Source organism: Suncus etruscus, chromosome 3 (assembly GCF_024139225.1).
Source record: "Suncus etruscus isolate mSunEtr1 chromosome 3, mSunEtr1.pri.cur, whole genome shotgun sequence".
Lineage (NCBI taxonomy): Eukaryota > Metazoa > Chordata > Mammalia > Eulipotyphla > Soricidae > Suncus > Suncus etruscus.
In genome coordinates this window covers 45111134-45127374 of record NC_064850.1, presented here as the reverse complement: position 1 = coordinate 45127374, position 16241 = coordinate 45111134, and the positions used below count along the sequence as shown (strand labels likewise).

Sequence of the window (16241 nt, the reverse complement as noted above, 5' to 3'; positions counted from 1 at the left end):
GGACAGATGGGTGTGGCCCCAAAACCAAAAAGAAAAAAAAAATGTACAGGGGCAAAACCTAGTTGTGCTCAGAGACAACCATATTATGATGCCCTGGACATACACAAGCAGGGCCTTCCCAGGCCAGGCATGTGTTATCTGTACCATAAGTACTACCCTTAGCTCGAATATCTGATCTAAAGGCATCAAAGTTTGAGATACTTGCCTGTAATTAAAACAATGATCACCACAATGATCCATGTAGCTGTAAAAAGAAAATAATTGGAAGAAAATGAGTATATAAGGATCCAGACAGCACATGCATTGAATTACTCTACCTCTCATCTAAATCATACAGCAGAGCACACAGCAGCTGGAGTGTGAGTTGTGGGTCCCAGGCCACCTGGTTCACAACCTTCTCAAAGGTCCAAGTGCTATGAAACTCTTCATGGGACCCCTGTGCGACAGCTAAAACCCTCGGCTAAGGTGAGGTTAGAAAACTGCTTTAAAAATGTATTTTTCAGTTTAGCAGGTTTGTTTCATTGATATTTGAAGCATGTATTCATCAAAAGTAGATTTTGGACTGAGTCGTATGTACAGTTCCACTAGTCTTTTCCAGACCTGCCATTTAAATATTAGCCTCAAAACTATCCCTATAAATCACTGCCTATTGCTTCCATTGTCTCAAAAAAGAAAATCCTCATTACCAAGGAGATGATAAAGTGTCAATGAAACATCGGAGCACACAGATAAAAATGCTGCACATAAACCAAATCAGGTATTTTGACGTCAGAGAACCAAATTAAGTTTCAACATCTAACCTTTCAGTAGGATGTCTGCGTCTAAACTACCATTATTTGTACCAAAAGTATTAAGTAAAAGGCTAACTGCAAGTCCCATCACATGGTACTCTTTTGGGAATAGACTATGACCCTGCGTGTGGATATCCCAAGGCTGGTGGAGTTTCTGGCACCCAGTCTGTGCCCTGTGAGTACAATAAAGCATATGAATCTGACCCCTGCTTGTAAAGCCTGAGCACACTAAACCACTCAATGAAAAGACAGATCACAAATCTTTGTTGGGTGGCTGGGGAAGATTAGAGAGGACTATACTGAATAATGTTGAAGGGAAGCTGACATTGGTGGAGGATGTGGTCCTGGAATGTTTTACTCATGAAACTCTGACATGATCATTTTAATTACTGTGTCTGAAAAAGAAAAAGAAAAACCACAAGAAACAAATTATAACAGATAAAGCAAGTGTGTGTGACAGTATATAAAGCATACTGCTTCATTTTGTGCAGTCCTTGATTCTGAACAGAAAGGATGCCATTTTGTAAAGGCCACATGGCAGGCTTCTTTTAGGTTCTGAACAACGAGGGATGGCATTTTGTAAGGATTACATGATGTAAGCCACATGACAGGTTTCCTCAAGCCTATTTCCTCAAGCCTTTTTCACAAGATATCTGGCAATACCAGGTAGTCTATTGGGGAAGGACAAAAGGGAGCAATAGGAAGGTACCCCTAGACAAAAGCCAATCATTTTAATGATCATCAGAAAGCTAGAACCTCCTTATATCCCTTCCCTATACAATCCTATTCATGACCTTAGGTGGTGTTCTTCTCCTTTTAGAAATGAACCTGAAAAGAATGTTTTGGGCTGTTCATAAGTGGATCAAAGTTTTGTTCACTTTACTCCAATTGTGTGGTCTCATCCTTTGACTCGGGACTCTAACATCTGGGGGCTTGTCTGGGATCAAACGACAATGACTCAGTCACCAACAAAGCTGCCTAGGTCCTGCGGACATACACTGGGACCCCCTCAAGGTAGGTGAAAGCCTAAGGGATTGAGCTGGGGGGGGGGGACTGGATGTGGTAATGTTCCCAAGAGCCAGAGGTGTGGGGACACCCTGACCTCCCAAGGGAGGGTCACTACCGGGGAACATTCATGTGGGTTTGAGTCCCACCAGGGTTTCCAATGTCTTTGTGTCTGGCACCAGGGGTAATATGTGAATTTAAGTCCGCCATGGGACCTTGTGTATTCAAATCCCACCAGGGTTTCCAGTCATTGCTTTTATGTCTGTCATTCTGTGTTTTCTCTGTCTTGTTGGACAGACATGGAGAGAAATTCTAGGGAGAATGCCACCCCCTTAGGGTGTTGAAATTTTGTTTTAAGTTCAGAAGAATCGTGTGTTGTGTGAGCCTACAGACATGCCAGGGAGCAGCAGGAGAAGATGGAAAACTCTGGACAGTTCTCCAATGGTTATTGGGAATTAAATATGTCCTGGACAATATCTGGACTTCTCTATAAATCTCAGCAGCTTTTCTGCCTCTGGACAATTCTCCAATGGTTATCAGGATTTAAATATGTCCTGGAGAAAGTTTGGACTTTCCTATTAATCTCAGCAGCTTTCCTGCCTTTCGTAGATGGGGAGGGCAGAGGAAGATCAACTGAGGTTCTCTGCATGTGTACAAAGAGAGGGGGAGGGTAGTATCAAGAAATCATGGAAACTCTCAGGAGCTCAGTGCCAGGCATGCCTGGTGTCTATGGTGAAAATTGGCTGGAGAAAAGAAAAGGTGGCTGCTTTAAAACCCAATCCAAGTGGGTTGTAGAGTATGTGATTTTGAAAACATTGTGAACTGAACCCTATCAATGATTAAGAGTGGAATTAGTTACTTGAGCAGGGAAACTTTCCTTGTCCTTTCCCCCTAAAGAGTTGTCTGGGCCAGAGCGATAGCACAGCAGTAGGGCACTTGCCTTGCATGCAGCTGACCCAGGACGGGCCTTGGTTCGATCCCTAGCATCCCATATTGTCCTCCAAGCTAGGAGCGATTTGGACTCAAGTCCATAACAATTGATAATAACTAACACACACATACCTATATAGATGTCAAAGAAGTCTTGTGAATGTTAAACATCAAAGTCAAGCCTCTTATATTAAAACATAAGCTTTATCCTTTAAGAAATCTACCTCACCACTGTTATACATATATTTTAAACTACATGTACTACCAGTTCAGAAAGTTATTTCCCCTTGCAGAAATACAATTTGGGACACAATGAATTATTATATTATCTGCCCTTGTCTAAATGGCCATCTATCATCAGATCCAAAAGACTGAACTCTGCAAATACAATTATTACATTGGCATGTGACATGTTGCTTTCTGTGTTAATGATGAAAGTGAAAATATAGTATTTCCATGTAGAACTCTAGGGTCTTGTATTGTGGCTTATTAAAACTTAAAATAATACCTAAAGAACCGGAGCTTTCAGGTGGTGTGTCACTGGGTCTGGCATCACCTGGGGAAATAAGAAAAAACAATATATATTTAGGAAATTAGTGGCGGGGGGACTGTAAAGCTCCAAGACCTCTAACTTCATAGGTTTTTTTTTTTTTTTTTTTGGCCACACCCGGCGGTGCTCAGGGGTTACTCCTGGCTGTCTGCTCAGAAATAGCTCCTGGCAGGCTCGGGGGACCATATGGGACACCGGGATTCAAACCAACCACCTTTGGTCCTGGATCGGCTGCTTGCAAGGCAAACGCCACTGTGCTATCTCTCCGGGCCCAACTTCATAGGTTTTGATTTCTGCCTGTTAACAAAATTTCTCACAACTCCATAGTTCCTTGAATTATGTCAATATTTTCCAACAAAATTAGTATCAGGAAACAAATTTATATTCAATGTCATGAACATTCTATTTCCTTGCAGTATTAAACATTACAAGATACAGGCCCAAAGCTGCACTGAGGAAGAATAACTGTCGCTGTACTGCTGGGGATGGTAGCGGGAGTTAGCTATTTAGATGCCACTTAAAAGTCCTTTCCAGTCTGGGGATTTTGTCTTTAGAATCCATGTCACATTCTAGCCGTATACAGTTTGCCCATTTCAAAGTGTAACAGAAGATAGGAGATTTGGGGAAAAATGGCAGAAAAAATAGCAGCAGCAGTAGAGCAACAGTACAAAGGAGCTTGAAGACACATAGAGCAACTTGTGTCTGGGAGATTGGAACATGAAATTCTCAAAACCCCTGAGCCCAGGGGCCAGAGAGATAGCATGGAGGTAGAATGTTTGCCTTCATGCAGAAGGACGGTGGTTCAAATCCCGGTATTCCATATGGTTTTCCGAGCCTGCCAGGAGTGATTTCTGAGTATAGAGCCAGAGTGTAACCCATGAGCACTGCCAGGTGTGATCCCAAAACAAAAAACAAACAAACAAAAAACCCTGAGCCCAGCAACAGGATCAGACACTTGGAGAAGCAGCAAAAGCAGATCACTAGATCAAATATCAAGCACCAAGGTTGATTTCCAGAAAATACAATGGTGGCAGAGCTGCTCTAGAGCAGTGTTTTTCAAACACTGTGCCACAGCACACTAGTGTACCATGAGATATTGTCTGGTGTGCTCTGGGAAAAATTCCAATTTCATCTGTAACATGGGGCTTTGGAATGATTGGTCTATTTGCTAGCTGAAGCGCACATTACAAACTATAAAAACTAAAGACAGAGAGAGACTGAGAGCTGTTGACAAAGATATGTATGTCTTTCTTCAATTTCTGCCAGAATATTAGCTTTGTGTTCAGCCAAACAGGCCCAGGTTTTACAATAAGTAAACAGAAATATGAACAATTATAAAATACATTATTATTTCATAATAAAATAATTTCTTTATGTTTATTTGATTTCTACTCAAGAGAATTACTTTATTTTTACCATTTTCTAATGGTAGTGTGCCTTGTGATTTTTTTTTTTAAAGCCTACAGCACCCGGTATTCCTAAGCGGCTTCCCATCCAAGTACTAACCAGGTGTGATTTTTTTTTTTTTTTGAGAAAAGTGTGCCTTTGCACAAAAAGGTTGAAAAACACTGCCCTAGAGAACAAGCTGAGCTGGAAGCAGTGACTGTGGATGCAGTGTTCCCAAAGTCACAGTGAGTGTATCCCTGAGCTGGCTGGCAGGACAGGGAATTGTGGAATGTGGAAGACCCATCATCATGGCTGAGCTTAGATTGCAGAAATTAGCTCAGAGGGAGGGAGCAGAAGTCAGGCTACATCAGGTAGGCACTGATTAAGCCAAACAGAAATGGTGCTACTAGACTGCTGATAGTGGGAAGTGGCCATGATATGAAGCTACTGTTGCTAAGAGACTAGGAGTGCCACCCTTAATCACTCATAAGGGTGGACTCAGCAGTAGGATTCTGAGCTGTCAGGTGGCCCAGACCCATTCACCCAAAGGACATAGACATTAGCACTGAGGCTAAGTGCAACATGAGGGCCCTGCAGTAGCAGGGCTGTGAGACAGCTAACCACTGCTATGAGACGGGAATGAGGCTGATTTGTTTCATGGCCTCACACTGCTCCTAACCAAGGAGTCACACCATAACACATATAAAAACACCACAAACTGTAAAAGTCACAACGGGAAGACAACGCAGAACCACACCACATACAGTGAATGAAGATGGTAGTTCTGAGGTTTCATCAATGTCAGCAACCTATATAACTTCTCTTATAAAGACATTGGAGAGAAAATATGGAGAATGTTCAAAGAACTCAAACAAACCATGGAATAAACTGAAAAAAAAAAAAACAGCAAATAAGACTCAAGAGAATATTAAAGTAAAAATGAGTAAACTTCAAACTAAAATAACAGGTCTGAAAAACTTGCTAGGCGAAATAAAAAAACTCACTGGAAAGACTCACCAGCAGAGTAAAAGCTGCTGAGGACAGAATATGTACGATGGAAGATGAGCTGCATAACACCTTCAAGCTACAGAATAAATTGGAAAAGAACCTTAAAACAAATTACCAAAAGATGGAAACAGTCCTCAAAACAAGCAAACAGACAATAAAGTCCTTTGGGATAAATTCAACAGGAACAACTTAAGAATCATTGGAGTTCCAGATAACCAAGGAAAAAACCCCAAGGAGAAGCAACAAAGGCACCACTGCTGCTAAGTATCCAGAACTGAAGAGTACTTGTACCCACATACTGGGTGCCTGTTAAAAAAAGACCCAAATAAAAATATTCCATTGTGACATTCTAGTCAAAATAAAAACCTCACATAGGGATAGAATACTGAAAATATTAAGATCAAAAGGAATATTATATACAAAGAAGCATCCATAAGATTTATAGCATGAGGTCAGAGCAATAGCACCTCAAGGAGGGCATTTGCCTTGCATGTGGCTGATCAGGTTCAATCCCTATCGTCCCATACAGTCCCATAAGGTTGTCAGGAGCAAAACTTTGATTACAGAACCAGGAGTAACCCCTGAGTGCCACCTGAGTGCCACCAAAACAACCCAAAACAACAATACCACCAAAACAACAAAAAAGATTTACAGCAGATTTATCACAAGCAACTCCCCAAAAGGCATGGTGTGATATAATGAGAAAACTCAATAAAATAAACACCTCGCCAAAACTACTTCACACAGCCAGATTTTCATTCAGGTTTGAAGGAAGGATATACTGCTTCATGGATGAACAACAGCTCAGAAACTTTATAGATTCAAACCTACCCTTAAAAAAAACAACTGAGACGTCTACTTTAAGGCAGATAGGCCTCAGAGAAACTCCAAACTTTTACAAAATGATGGCACAAAACCCCATGACAAACATTGATCAACTTGTCTCTCAATGGTAATGGACTTAATATACCAATTAACAGACACAGAGTGACAAAGGGAACCAGAAAACTGAATCCAACATTTTGCTGCCTACAAGAAACATATTTTAATATTTAGAGAAAAGACAGACTAAAAATCAAAGATTGGAGGACAATCATTCAAGCAAACAACTCCCTTAAAAAGACTGGGATGACCATACTAATATCAGACGACACAGATTTTAAAAGGTTATAAAAAGACATAAATGGACATTTCTTAATAATCAAGGGATATGTACACTAGTAAGCAATCACATTCCTAAACATAAAAGGATCCAATGAGGGCCCAGCAAAATACTGAAAAAATTTGCTGATAGATTAGAAGAAAGACATCAAAATAGCAGCAACTAATACGACCACACCCTGACACCCCTTGATAGGTCAACCAAGATAATACTTAGCAAGTATATAATAGCTCTGAGGAAGAAATGGATGAATGGCTTAATGAGTGTGTGTATTATGCTGAGTGAAGTAAGTCAGAGGGAGAGAGAAAGACGCAGAATGGTTTCACTCATCTATGGGCTTTAAGAAAAATGAAGGACATTTTTAACAGTATCTCAGAGACAAGAGAGATGAGGGCTGGTAGGTGCAGCTCAGGACATGCAGCTCATCACATAGAGTGATGAGTGCAGTTGCAGAGATGACTACACTGAAAACTATCATAACAATGTGAATGAATGAGGGAAGTAGAAAGCCTGTCTCGTGTACAGGTGTAGGGGGGTGGGGCGGAGGGAGATCTGGGAAATTGGTGGTGGGAATGTTGCACTGGTGAAGGGGGGTGCTCTTTACATGACTGTAATCATACAACTATAATCATGTTTGTAATCACGGTGTTTAAATAAAGATAAAGGAAAAAAAAAGAGTGAAAAAAAATGTGTGTGTGTATATATATGTATATAAACAGGTCTCTCCATATCTCCAGAAAGCTGGATACACATTCTTCTCCAATGCACGTGGGATATTCTCCAAGACAGACCACATGTTGGGCCATAAAGCATACCTCCATAAAATCAAGAGGAAAGAAACTGTAACAAATAACTAACATATGCAAAACATCATCACCCCACCAAATTTACTACTAGTACAGATCAAAAGTTTAAAAAAAATTGAGCAAAGAAACATGAATATAAACAACACATATACAGCATCATAGAAATAAAAGTAAATAGGGACCGGTGAGGTGGCGCTAGAGGTAAGGTGTCTGCCTTGCAAGCGCTAGCCAAGGAAGGACCACAGTTTGATCCCCCGGCATCCCATATGGTCCCCCAAGCCAGGGGCAATTTCTGAGCGCTTAGCCAGGAGTAACCCCTGAGCATCAAATGGGTGTGCCCCCCCAAAAAAGAAATAAAAGTAAATAAACATAAAGCATCACTTAAACAGTTCCTAACTATATAATTATGATTATGAGTTACTAAACTGGGATCTCTTGAGGTGATGTCATAACAGAAGGTTAAAAACATCTCTGGAGCTGATGTAGTAACAGGTTTGGAACCTAGAAAATTACATTTCTCAGCCTTATCAACAAAAAATGATGAACAAATTTAGCATTTTACTCAAGAATAACAGCTACTGAGGTAGAGAGCTAGGATGGAGGTAGGGTGTTTGCCTTGCATGCAGAGGATGGTGATTCGAATCCCAGCATCCCATATGGTCCCAAGCCTGCCAGGAGAAATTTCTGAGTGTAGAGCCAGAAGTAACCCCTGAGCGCTGCCAAGTGTGACACAAACAACAACAACAATAACAGCAACAACAACAACAAAAGAAGGAATATCAGCTACTGCTCAAAATAAAAAAAAATACATACTACTTGAACTTCGGAATTCTACATTATAGGAAATTTAACATGCTATTTATTTACATCAATAAGTTAAGACAGAGCAGAACTTTGTCTTCCTAATGTAAATCTAAATTGTTAAGTAAAAATAAGTCTTAGGGGCCAGGAAGGTGGTGCTAGAAGTAAGGTGTCTGCCTTGCAAGCGCTAGCCAAGGAAGGACCACAGTTCGATCCCCAGTGTCCCATATGGTCCCCCCAAGCCAGGGGCAATTTCTGAGCACTTAGCCAGGAGTAACCCCTGAGCATCAAATGGGTGTGGCCCCAAAACACAAAAACAAAAACAAAAAAAAAGTCTTAAAAATATATCCAGCATAAATAAACCATCTTCTTAACATTGGAAGAAACAGTCAGGAGAAAATGCCGAGGGAAAACAGCCACCACCCACCAACCAACCAGCCAACTAACCAAAGCACACCTCTGCACTCAAGCTGGGAGTTCTTAACCCTGAATCCCACCCCACCCCCAATTTACCAGGGCTCTTTCTAACAGAATTCTCCACACTTAAAGGGACAGACCCCTTTTAAGGGAGTGTAACCCAAGAAAATCCTACTCAGCTCCTACTCTCTGTGGCACCATTCAAAGAAGGCCTGTGAATGTCACGAGATCTGTGAGGGCACTTTTCCCTTGAGTGAAAGGAACACTTTTGGACCTTCCTGAAGTGAGCAGCTTTTCGTGCAATTTCATAATACTCCCCTTTTCCACAACTAAAGAAAGCATAGTTGGGACTCTGGCAATAAATTCAAAGAACATCAATAAACACAATAGGAAAGCAGTGCAGTACCACATCAACGTGTAGTGAATAAAGATGATAGCCTTGAAGACTCAACTAGTAATAGCCAAGTAATAACTATCTTCATATAACCTATCTGTTAAGGACATTATGACATGTTGAAGATGCTTAAGAAGCTCAAAGAAAAAAATAGAACAAATAGCCAACGAAATAAAGGAGAATACAATAAAAATGACAAAAGCAGAAGTTATAGAATTAATGAATTTGTTAGGGGAAATAAATCAATGGAAAGCAGCAGTCATAGAGTAACACTAGCTGAGAAAAAATTCACCGAGTTACAAGATGAAATTCATAACACTTTCAGACAACATTAGAGATAAAAAAAAAAAAGCCTCCAAATAAAAGAAAAGAAAATTCTTGTATGGATTCAAGGGGAAAGACTTAAGACTCATCAGGGTTCCAGAAGCCCATCATCATCACTGAGAGATTCCCAGTTTTAGAGATCACATGTAACCAATTCAAGAAACTGAAAACCCAGATAGACCACATGGAAGGGTAAGCATCCAACCTGAAAACTATCTCTCTGACCATTCTTTTTTTTTTTTTTTTTTAATTTTTTTATTTAAACAACTTTATTACATACATGATTGTGTTTGGGTTTCAGTCATGTAAAGAACACCACCCATCACCAGTGCAACATTCCCATCACCAATGTCCCAAATCTCCCTCCTCTCCACCCAAACCCAGCCTGTACTCTAGACAGGCTTTCTATTTCTCTCGTACATTCTCATTATTAGGATAGTTCAAAACGTAGTTACTTCTCTAACTAAACTCATCCCTGTTTGTGGTGAGCTTCATGAGGTGAGCTGCAGCTTCCAGCTCTTTTCTCTTTTGTGTATGAAAGTTATTATTGCAAGAATGTCTTTCATTTTTCTTAAAACCCATGAGTGAGACCATTCTGCGTCTCTCTCTCTCTCTCTCTCTCTCTCTCTCTCTCTCTCTCTCTCTCTCTCTGACTTATTTCACTCAGCATAATAGATTCCATGTACATCCATGTATAGGAAAATTTCATGACTTCATCTCTCCTGACAGCTGCATAATATTCCATTGTGCATATGTACCACAGTTTCTTTAGCCATTCATCTGTTGAACGGTATCTTAGCTGTTTCCAGAGTCTTGTTATGGTAAATAGTGCTGCAATGAATATAGGTGTAAGGAAGGGATTTTTGTATTGTATTTTTGTGTTCCTAGGGTATATTCCTAGGAGTGGTATAGCTGGGTCGTATGGGAGCTCGATTTCCAGTTTTTGGAGGAATCTCCATATTGCTTTCCATAAAGGTTGAACTAGACAGCATTCCCACCAGAAGTAGATAAGAGTTCCTTTCTCTCCACATCCCGTCAACACTGCTTGTTCTCATTCTTTGTGATGTGTGCCAATCTCTGGGGTGTGAGGTGGTACCTCATAGTTATTTTGATTTGCATCTCCCTGATGATTAGTGATGTGGAGCATTTTTTCATGTGTCTTTTGGCCATTTGTATTTATTTCTTCTTTGTCTCTGACCATTCTTAAATGATTCTTTTTTTTTTTTTTTTTTTTTTTGGTTTTTGGGTCATGCCTGGCAGTGCTCAGGGGTTACTCCTGGCTCTATGCTCAGAAATCGCACCTGGCAGGCTCAGGGGACCATATGGGATGCTGGGATTCGAACCAATGACCTTTTGCATGAAAGGCAAACGCCTTACCTCCATGCTATCTCTCCGGCCCCCTTAAATGATTTTTAATGACATAAGTATGACAATAAGTTACTAAAGGATCTCTCTCTCTCTCTGTCTTTTTTATTTTGCTTTTTTTTTTTGGCCACACTTGATGACACTCAGTGGTTAGTCTTTGGCTATGCGCTCAGAAATCGCTCCTGGCTTGGGGGACCATATGGGACGCTGGGGGATCGAACCAAGGTCTTTCTTAGGTTAATACGTGCAAGGCAAATGCCCTGCCGCTTGTGCCACTGCTCCGACCCCTAAACCAGGATCTCTTAAAGCTGGAGTCAGTGTAGTATTGGCAGGTTTGGAATCTAGAAAATTATAAATTATTTATCAACTTTATCAACATATAATGATGAGCCCAACTTAACTTTTTAGTCTTAAAATAGCAATAATTGCTCAAAATTAAAAATATACACAATACCTGAACTTTGAAATTCTCTAGTATAGGAAATATAACCTAAATATGTATTTACATCAATAGGTTAAAAATGAACACAGAGGAATCTTCATTAGAACTTTGTCTTCCTAATTGAACGTGTTAACTTAAAAACAAGTCAAAAAAAATAAGTGTCCAGTCTGGGTAAACACATTGTTTTCTTAACACTCTCATATCATACTGCATAATTTGTACCTTCTCCTTTTCTGACTGGGGATACACTGGGTATCTTAAAAAGCTATTCCTGCTCTGTGGTCAGAACTGATGCCTGATGGTGTTTGGGGACAAAATATGATATAAAGCAAGTGCCTTCATTCCTTTTACTATCTCTCTGGTCTGTCCTTTCTCTTTTTTGCTTGGTAATTCTTTGACATTGTTTATTATATTTACATACTGCTTTTTGCATTATATACAAGTGTGCTATCAATCACTCTGGTGCAGTCCTAAACAATTAGTCACAAATATAACAGACAGTTGTATGAGGAAGTTACATTTCTGAATTATAAGATGTTCTCAAAAATTCCTCCTCTATCTATTCAGTATCTCACAATTCTGTTTTTTTTTTTTTTAGACACTACACTATAATAAATAGTACGGTACAATTATTTTTTTGGAGGAGACAAACCCAATGACACTCAGCGTTACTCCTGACTCTGTGCTTAGGGACAACTCCTGGCAGTGCTTCAGGAACCCATATAGGGTGTCAGGATGGAATTTGGGTATGCCATGTGCAAGGCAATTATCCTATCGAATGTATTACTGCTCCAGCCCAGAAGTTTAAAAAGAGAACAAAACTGAGCAAAGATAAACAAAATAAAAATACACAGCATCATAGAAATAAAAGCAAATAAATACAGAGCATCACTTATTCTATACTTAACTATATTAAATATATAATTATGATTATGAGTTACTGAACTGGGATCTCTTGAAGTTGGAGGTGATGTAGTAACAGGAGGTTTGGTACCTAGAAAAAATAGAAATTATATTTCTCAGCCTTATCAATAAACAATGATGAACAAATTTAGCTTTGTAGTCTTAAGAATATCAGCTACTGCTTAAAATAAAAATAAAAAAAAAACATATGGGGGTGGAGAGATAGCACAGTGGTAGCGCGTTTGCCTTGCATGCAGAAGGGCTGTGGTTCAAATCCCGGCACCCCATGTGGTCCCCCAGCCTGCCAGGGGTGATTCCTAAGCACAGAGCCAGGAGTAGCCCCTGAGCGCTGCCAGGTGTGACCCAAAAATCAAACCAAAAAAAAAAAAAAAACATGAAACAAAAAAAATACAAACTACACCTTCCAATGCAAATTCAAATAGTTGGGGCCGGAGAGGTGGTGCAGGGCATAAGGCATCTGCTTTGCGTGCCCTAGCCTAGGATGGACCTTGGTTCGATCCTCCGGCCATATAGTCCCAAGCCAGGAGCAATTTCTGAGTGCACAGCCAGAAGTAATCCTTGAGCGTCTCTGGTGAGGCCCCAAAACCAAAATAAATAAATAAATAAATAAATAAATAAATAAATAAATAAATAAATTTAAATTAAAAAAAATCCAAATTGTTAAGTAAAAATAAATCTTAAAAGTAGATCTAGTGGGGCTGGAGAGATAGCATGGAGGTAAGGCATATGCCTTTCATGCAGGAGGTCATCGGTTCGAATCCCAGCGTCCCATATGGTCCCTCGTGCCTGCCTGGAGCAATTTCTGAGCCTGGAGCCAGGAATTACCCCTGAGCACTGCTGGGTGTGACCCCCCCCAAAAAAAAAAAACCACCAAAAAAAAAAAAAAAAAAAGTAGATCCAGCATAAATAAACCATCTTCTTAACATTGAAAGAGACAATCAGGAGAAAATGCCAAGGGAAAACAGCCACCACTGAGAAACACCCAACCCAACTCACCCAACCCAACCTACCCCAGCCACCCACCAACCAAACAACCAGCCAACCAACCAAAGCATACCTCTGCACTCAAGCTGGAAGTTCTTAACCTCCAATCCCCCCCAAAACTGCTTCTATTTGAGTTACCAGGGCTCTTTTTAACAGAATTCTCCACACTTAAAGGGACAGACCCCTTTTAAGGAAGTGTAACCCAAGAAAATCCTACTCAGTTTCTGCTCTCTGTGGCACCATTCAAAGAATGTGAATGTCACGAGATCTGTGAGGGCACTATTCTCTAGAGTTATAGGAACACTTCTGGACCTTCCTGAAGTGAACAGCAATTAGTGCAATACTCCCCTTTTCCACAACTAAAGAAAGCACAGTTGGGACTCTGGCAATAAATTCAAAGAACATCAAAAAGCACAATAGGAAAGCAGTGAAGTACCACTTCATGGTGTAATGAGTGAAGTTGGTAGCCTTGAAGACTCAACCAGTAATAGCCAAGTAATAATCACCTTTATATAACCTATCTGCTAAGGACATTAGAATATGTTGAGGATGTTTAAGAAGCTCAAAGAAACAATGGAATAGAGGCCAGACCAGTGGCACAAGCGGTAAGGCTTGCCCATGCTAGCCTAGGATGGACTTGCAGTTCGACCCTCCCGCATCCCATATGGTCCCCCCAAGCCTGGAGCGATTTCTGAGCGAATAGCCAGGAGTAACCCCTGAGCATCACCAGGTGTGGCTACCCCCCAAAAAAATTAGAAACAATAAATAAGCAATCAATGAAATCAAAGAGGATACAAGACTAGAAATGACAAAAGCAGAAATGATCAAACAGACAAATTTGTTAAGGGAAATAAACTCAATGGAAGTGAGCATTCACTGTAGCTGAGGAAAAATCCATTGAGCATCAAGATGAGATTCATAAAACGTTCAGAAAACAGCCGAAATTTAAAAAAAAAGTCTTCAAGTAAAAGAAGAGAGAATTCTGATATGGATTTAAGAGGAAAGACTTAAGACTCACCAGGGTTCCAGAAGCCCATCAAGGTGATTCCATTAAAGCATAGTCACATCATCACAGAGATTGCCAGAATTAGAGATCACATGAAACCAATTTAAGAGACTGAAACGTACACGCTAAAAGATTTGCAAATAAAGACTGTAAGACAGATCCTAATCAGAATAAAGAAAGCCAAAGAAAGAGAAAACTAGCAGTAGAAAGATCAATTAAGAAAATCACATCTTAAAAAATGGTGTCCTAAGGATGTGTAGCAGATTTTGGGGCCATGCATGAAGATAATTAGGAATTATTTTTGGCTTTGCACTTAGGAATTTCTTCTGGGAGTGCTCAGGGACCATATGGGATGCTGGGGATCAAATCTGGGTCAGGTGCATGCAAAGTAAGCACCCTACTCACGGTACTATATAATTCCTGCACCAAAGTTTGCAGCAGAATTATCAAGGACACCAAAACAAAAGCCCAGGCCCAGATAGATTCACTAATGAATTCTTTCAAACCTTTCAGGACTAACTTCTACCAATCCTCTGCAGGCTCTTTCATAAAACTGAAGAACCAGGAAGACTCCCAAATAGTTTTTACAAAGCTAACGTCAAACATCACCTTGATACCAAAAGGAGACAGAGATGCTGAAACGAAAGAAAGAAAGAAAGAAAGAAAGAAAGAAAGAAAGAAAGAAAGAAAGAAAGAAAGAAAGAAAGAAAGAAAGAAAGAAAGAAAGAAAGAAAGAAAGAAAGAAAGAAAGAAAGAAAGAAAGAAAGAAAGAGAAAGAGAGAGAGAGAGAAGGGAGGGAGGGAGGGAGGGAGGAAGGGAAGAAGGAAGGAAGGAAGGAAGGAAAGAAGGAAGGAAGGAAGGGAGGAAGGAAGGAAGGGAGGAAGGAAGCTACAGACTAATATCCCCAATGAACACAGATGCAAAGATCCTCAACCAAATTCTGGCAAACAGGATCCAATACCAGATCAAGAAGGTCACTTACCAGGACCAAGTAGGTTTCATCAATGCAATCAGGAATGCAAGGATGGTTTAACATCCGTAAACCAATCAACATAATATACCATATCAAGAATAGAAAAATAAAATCCATATGATCATATCAATAAATACAGAGAAAGCATTTAATAAGGTCCAACAGCCATTCTTGATAAAAACTCTCATCAAGATGGGAATAGAAGGAACTTTTCTCAATATGGTAAAGGCAATCTACCACAAGCCAATGGCAAATATTACTGTCAATGGAGATAAACTAAAAGCCTTTTCTCTAAAATTCTGTACAAGACAAGGCTGACCCCACTCAGCACTACTATTCAACATAGTGCTGGAAGTTCTTGCCACAGCAATTAGGAGAAAAAAAAATCAAAAGCATCCAGATAGGAAAGGAAGAAGTCAAGCTCTCAATGTTTGCAGATGACATGATACTATATTTAGAAAACCCTAAAGACTCTACCAAAAAAGTTCTAAAAACAATAGATTCATATAGCAAAGTGGCAGGATACAAAATTAACAAACAAAAATCAATGGCCTTCTTTTTTTTGTTTTTTTTTTTTGTTTTTTGATTTTTGGGTCACACCCGGCAGCACTCAGGGGTTACTCCTGGCTCTATGCTCAGAACTCACCCCTGGCAGGCATAGGAGACCATATGGGATGCTGGGATTCGAACCACCATCCTTCTGCATGAAAGGCAAATGCCTTACCTCCATGCTATTTCTCCAGTTCCTCAATGTCCTTCTTATACACCAATAATGATAGAGAAGAAATGGACATTAAAAAAAAATCCCATTTATATTAGTGCCACACAAACTCAAATATCTTGAACTCAACTTAACTAAAGATGTGAAGGACTTATACAAAAAAAACTACAAAACCCTACTTTAAGAAATAAAAGAGGGCACAAGGAAATGGAGGCATATACCCTGCTCATGGATTCGAAAGATTAACATCAT

At 39.9% G+C, this 16241-nt stretch overlaps 1 long non-coding RNA gene across 1 annotated transcript; it reads right to left on the bottom strand.

Annotated features, from left to right (window-relative positions):
- Positions 1-205: 205 nt before the first annotated feature.
- Positions 206-12366, bottom strand: LOC126003653 (uncharacterized). The gene is made up of 3 exons (XR_007493822.1): positions 12328-12366; positions 3235-3282; positions 206-244 (listed from the first exon to the last, which is right to left on the bottom strand). It is a non-coding gene; the product is annotated as an uncharacterized LOC126003653 (long non-coding RNA).
- Between the last annotated feature and the right edge of the window lie 3875 nt (positions 12367-16241).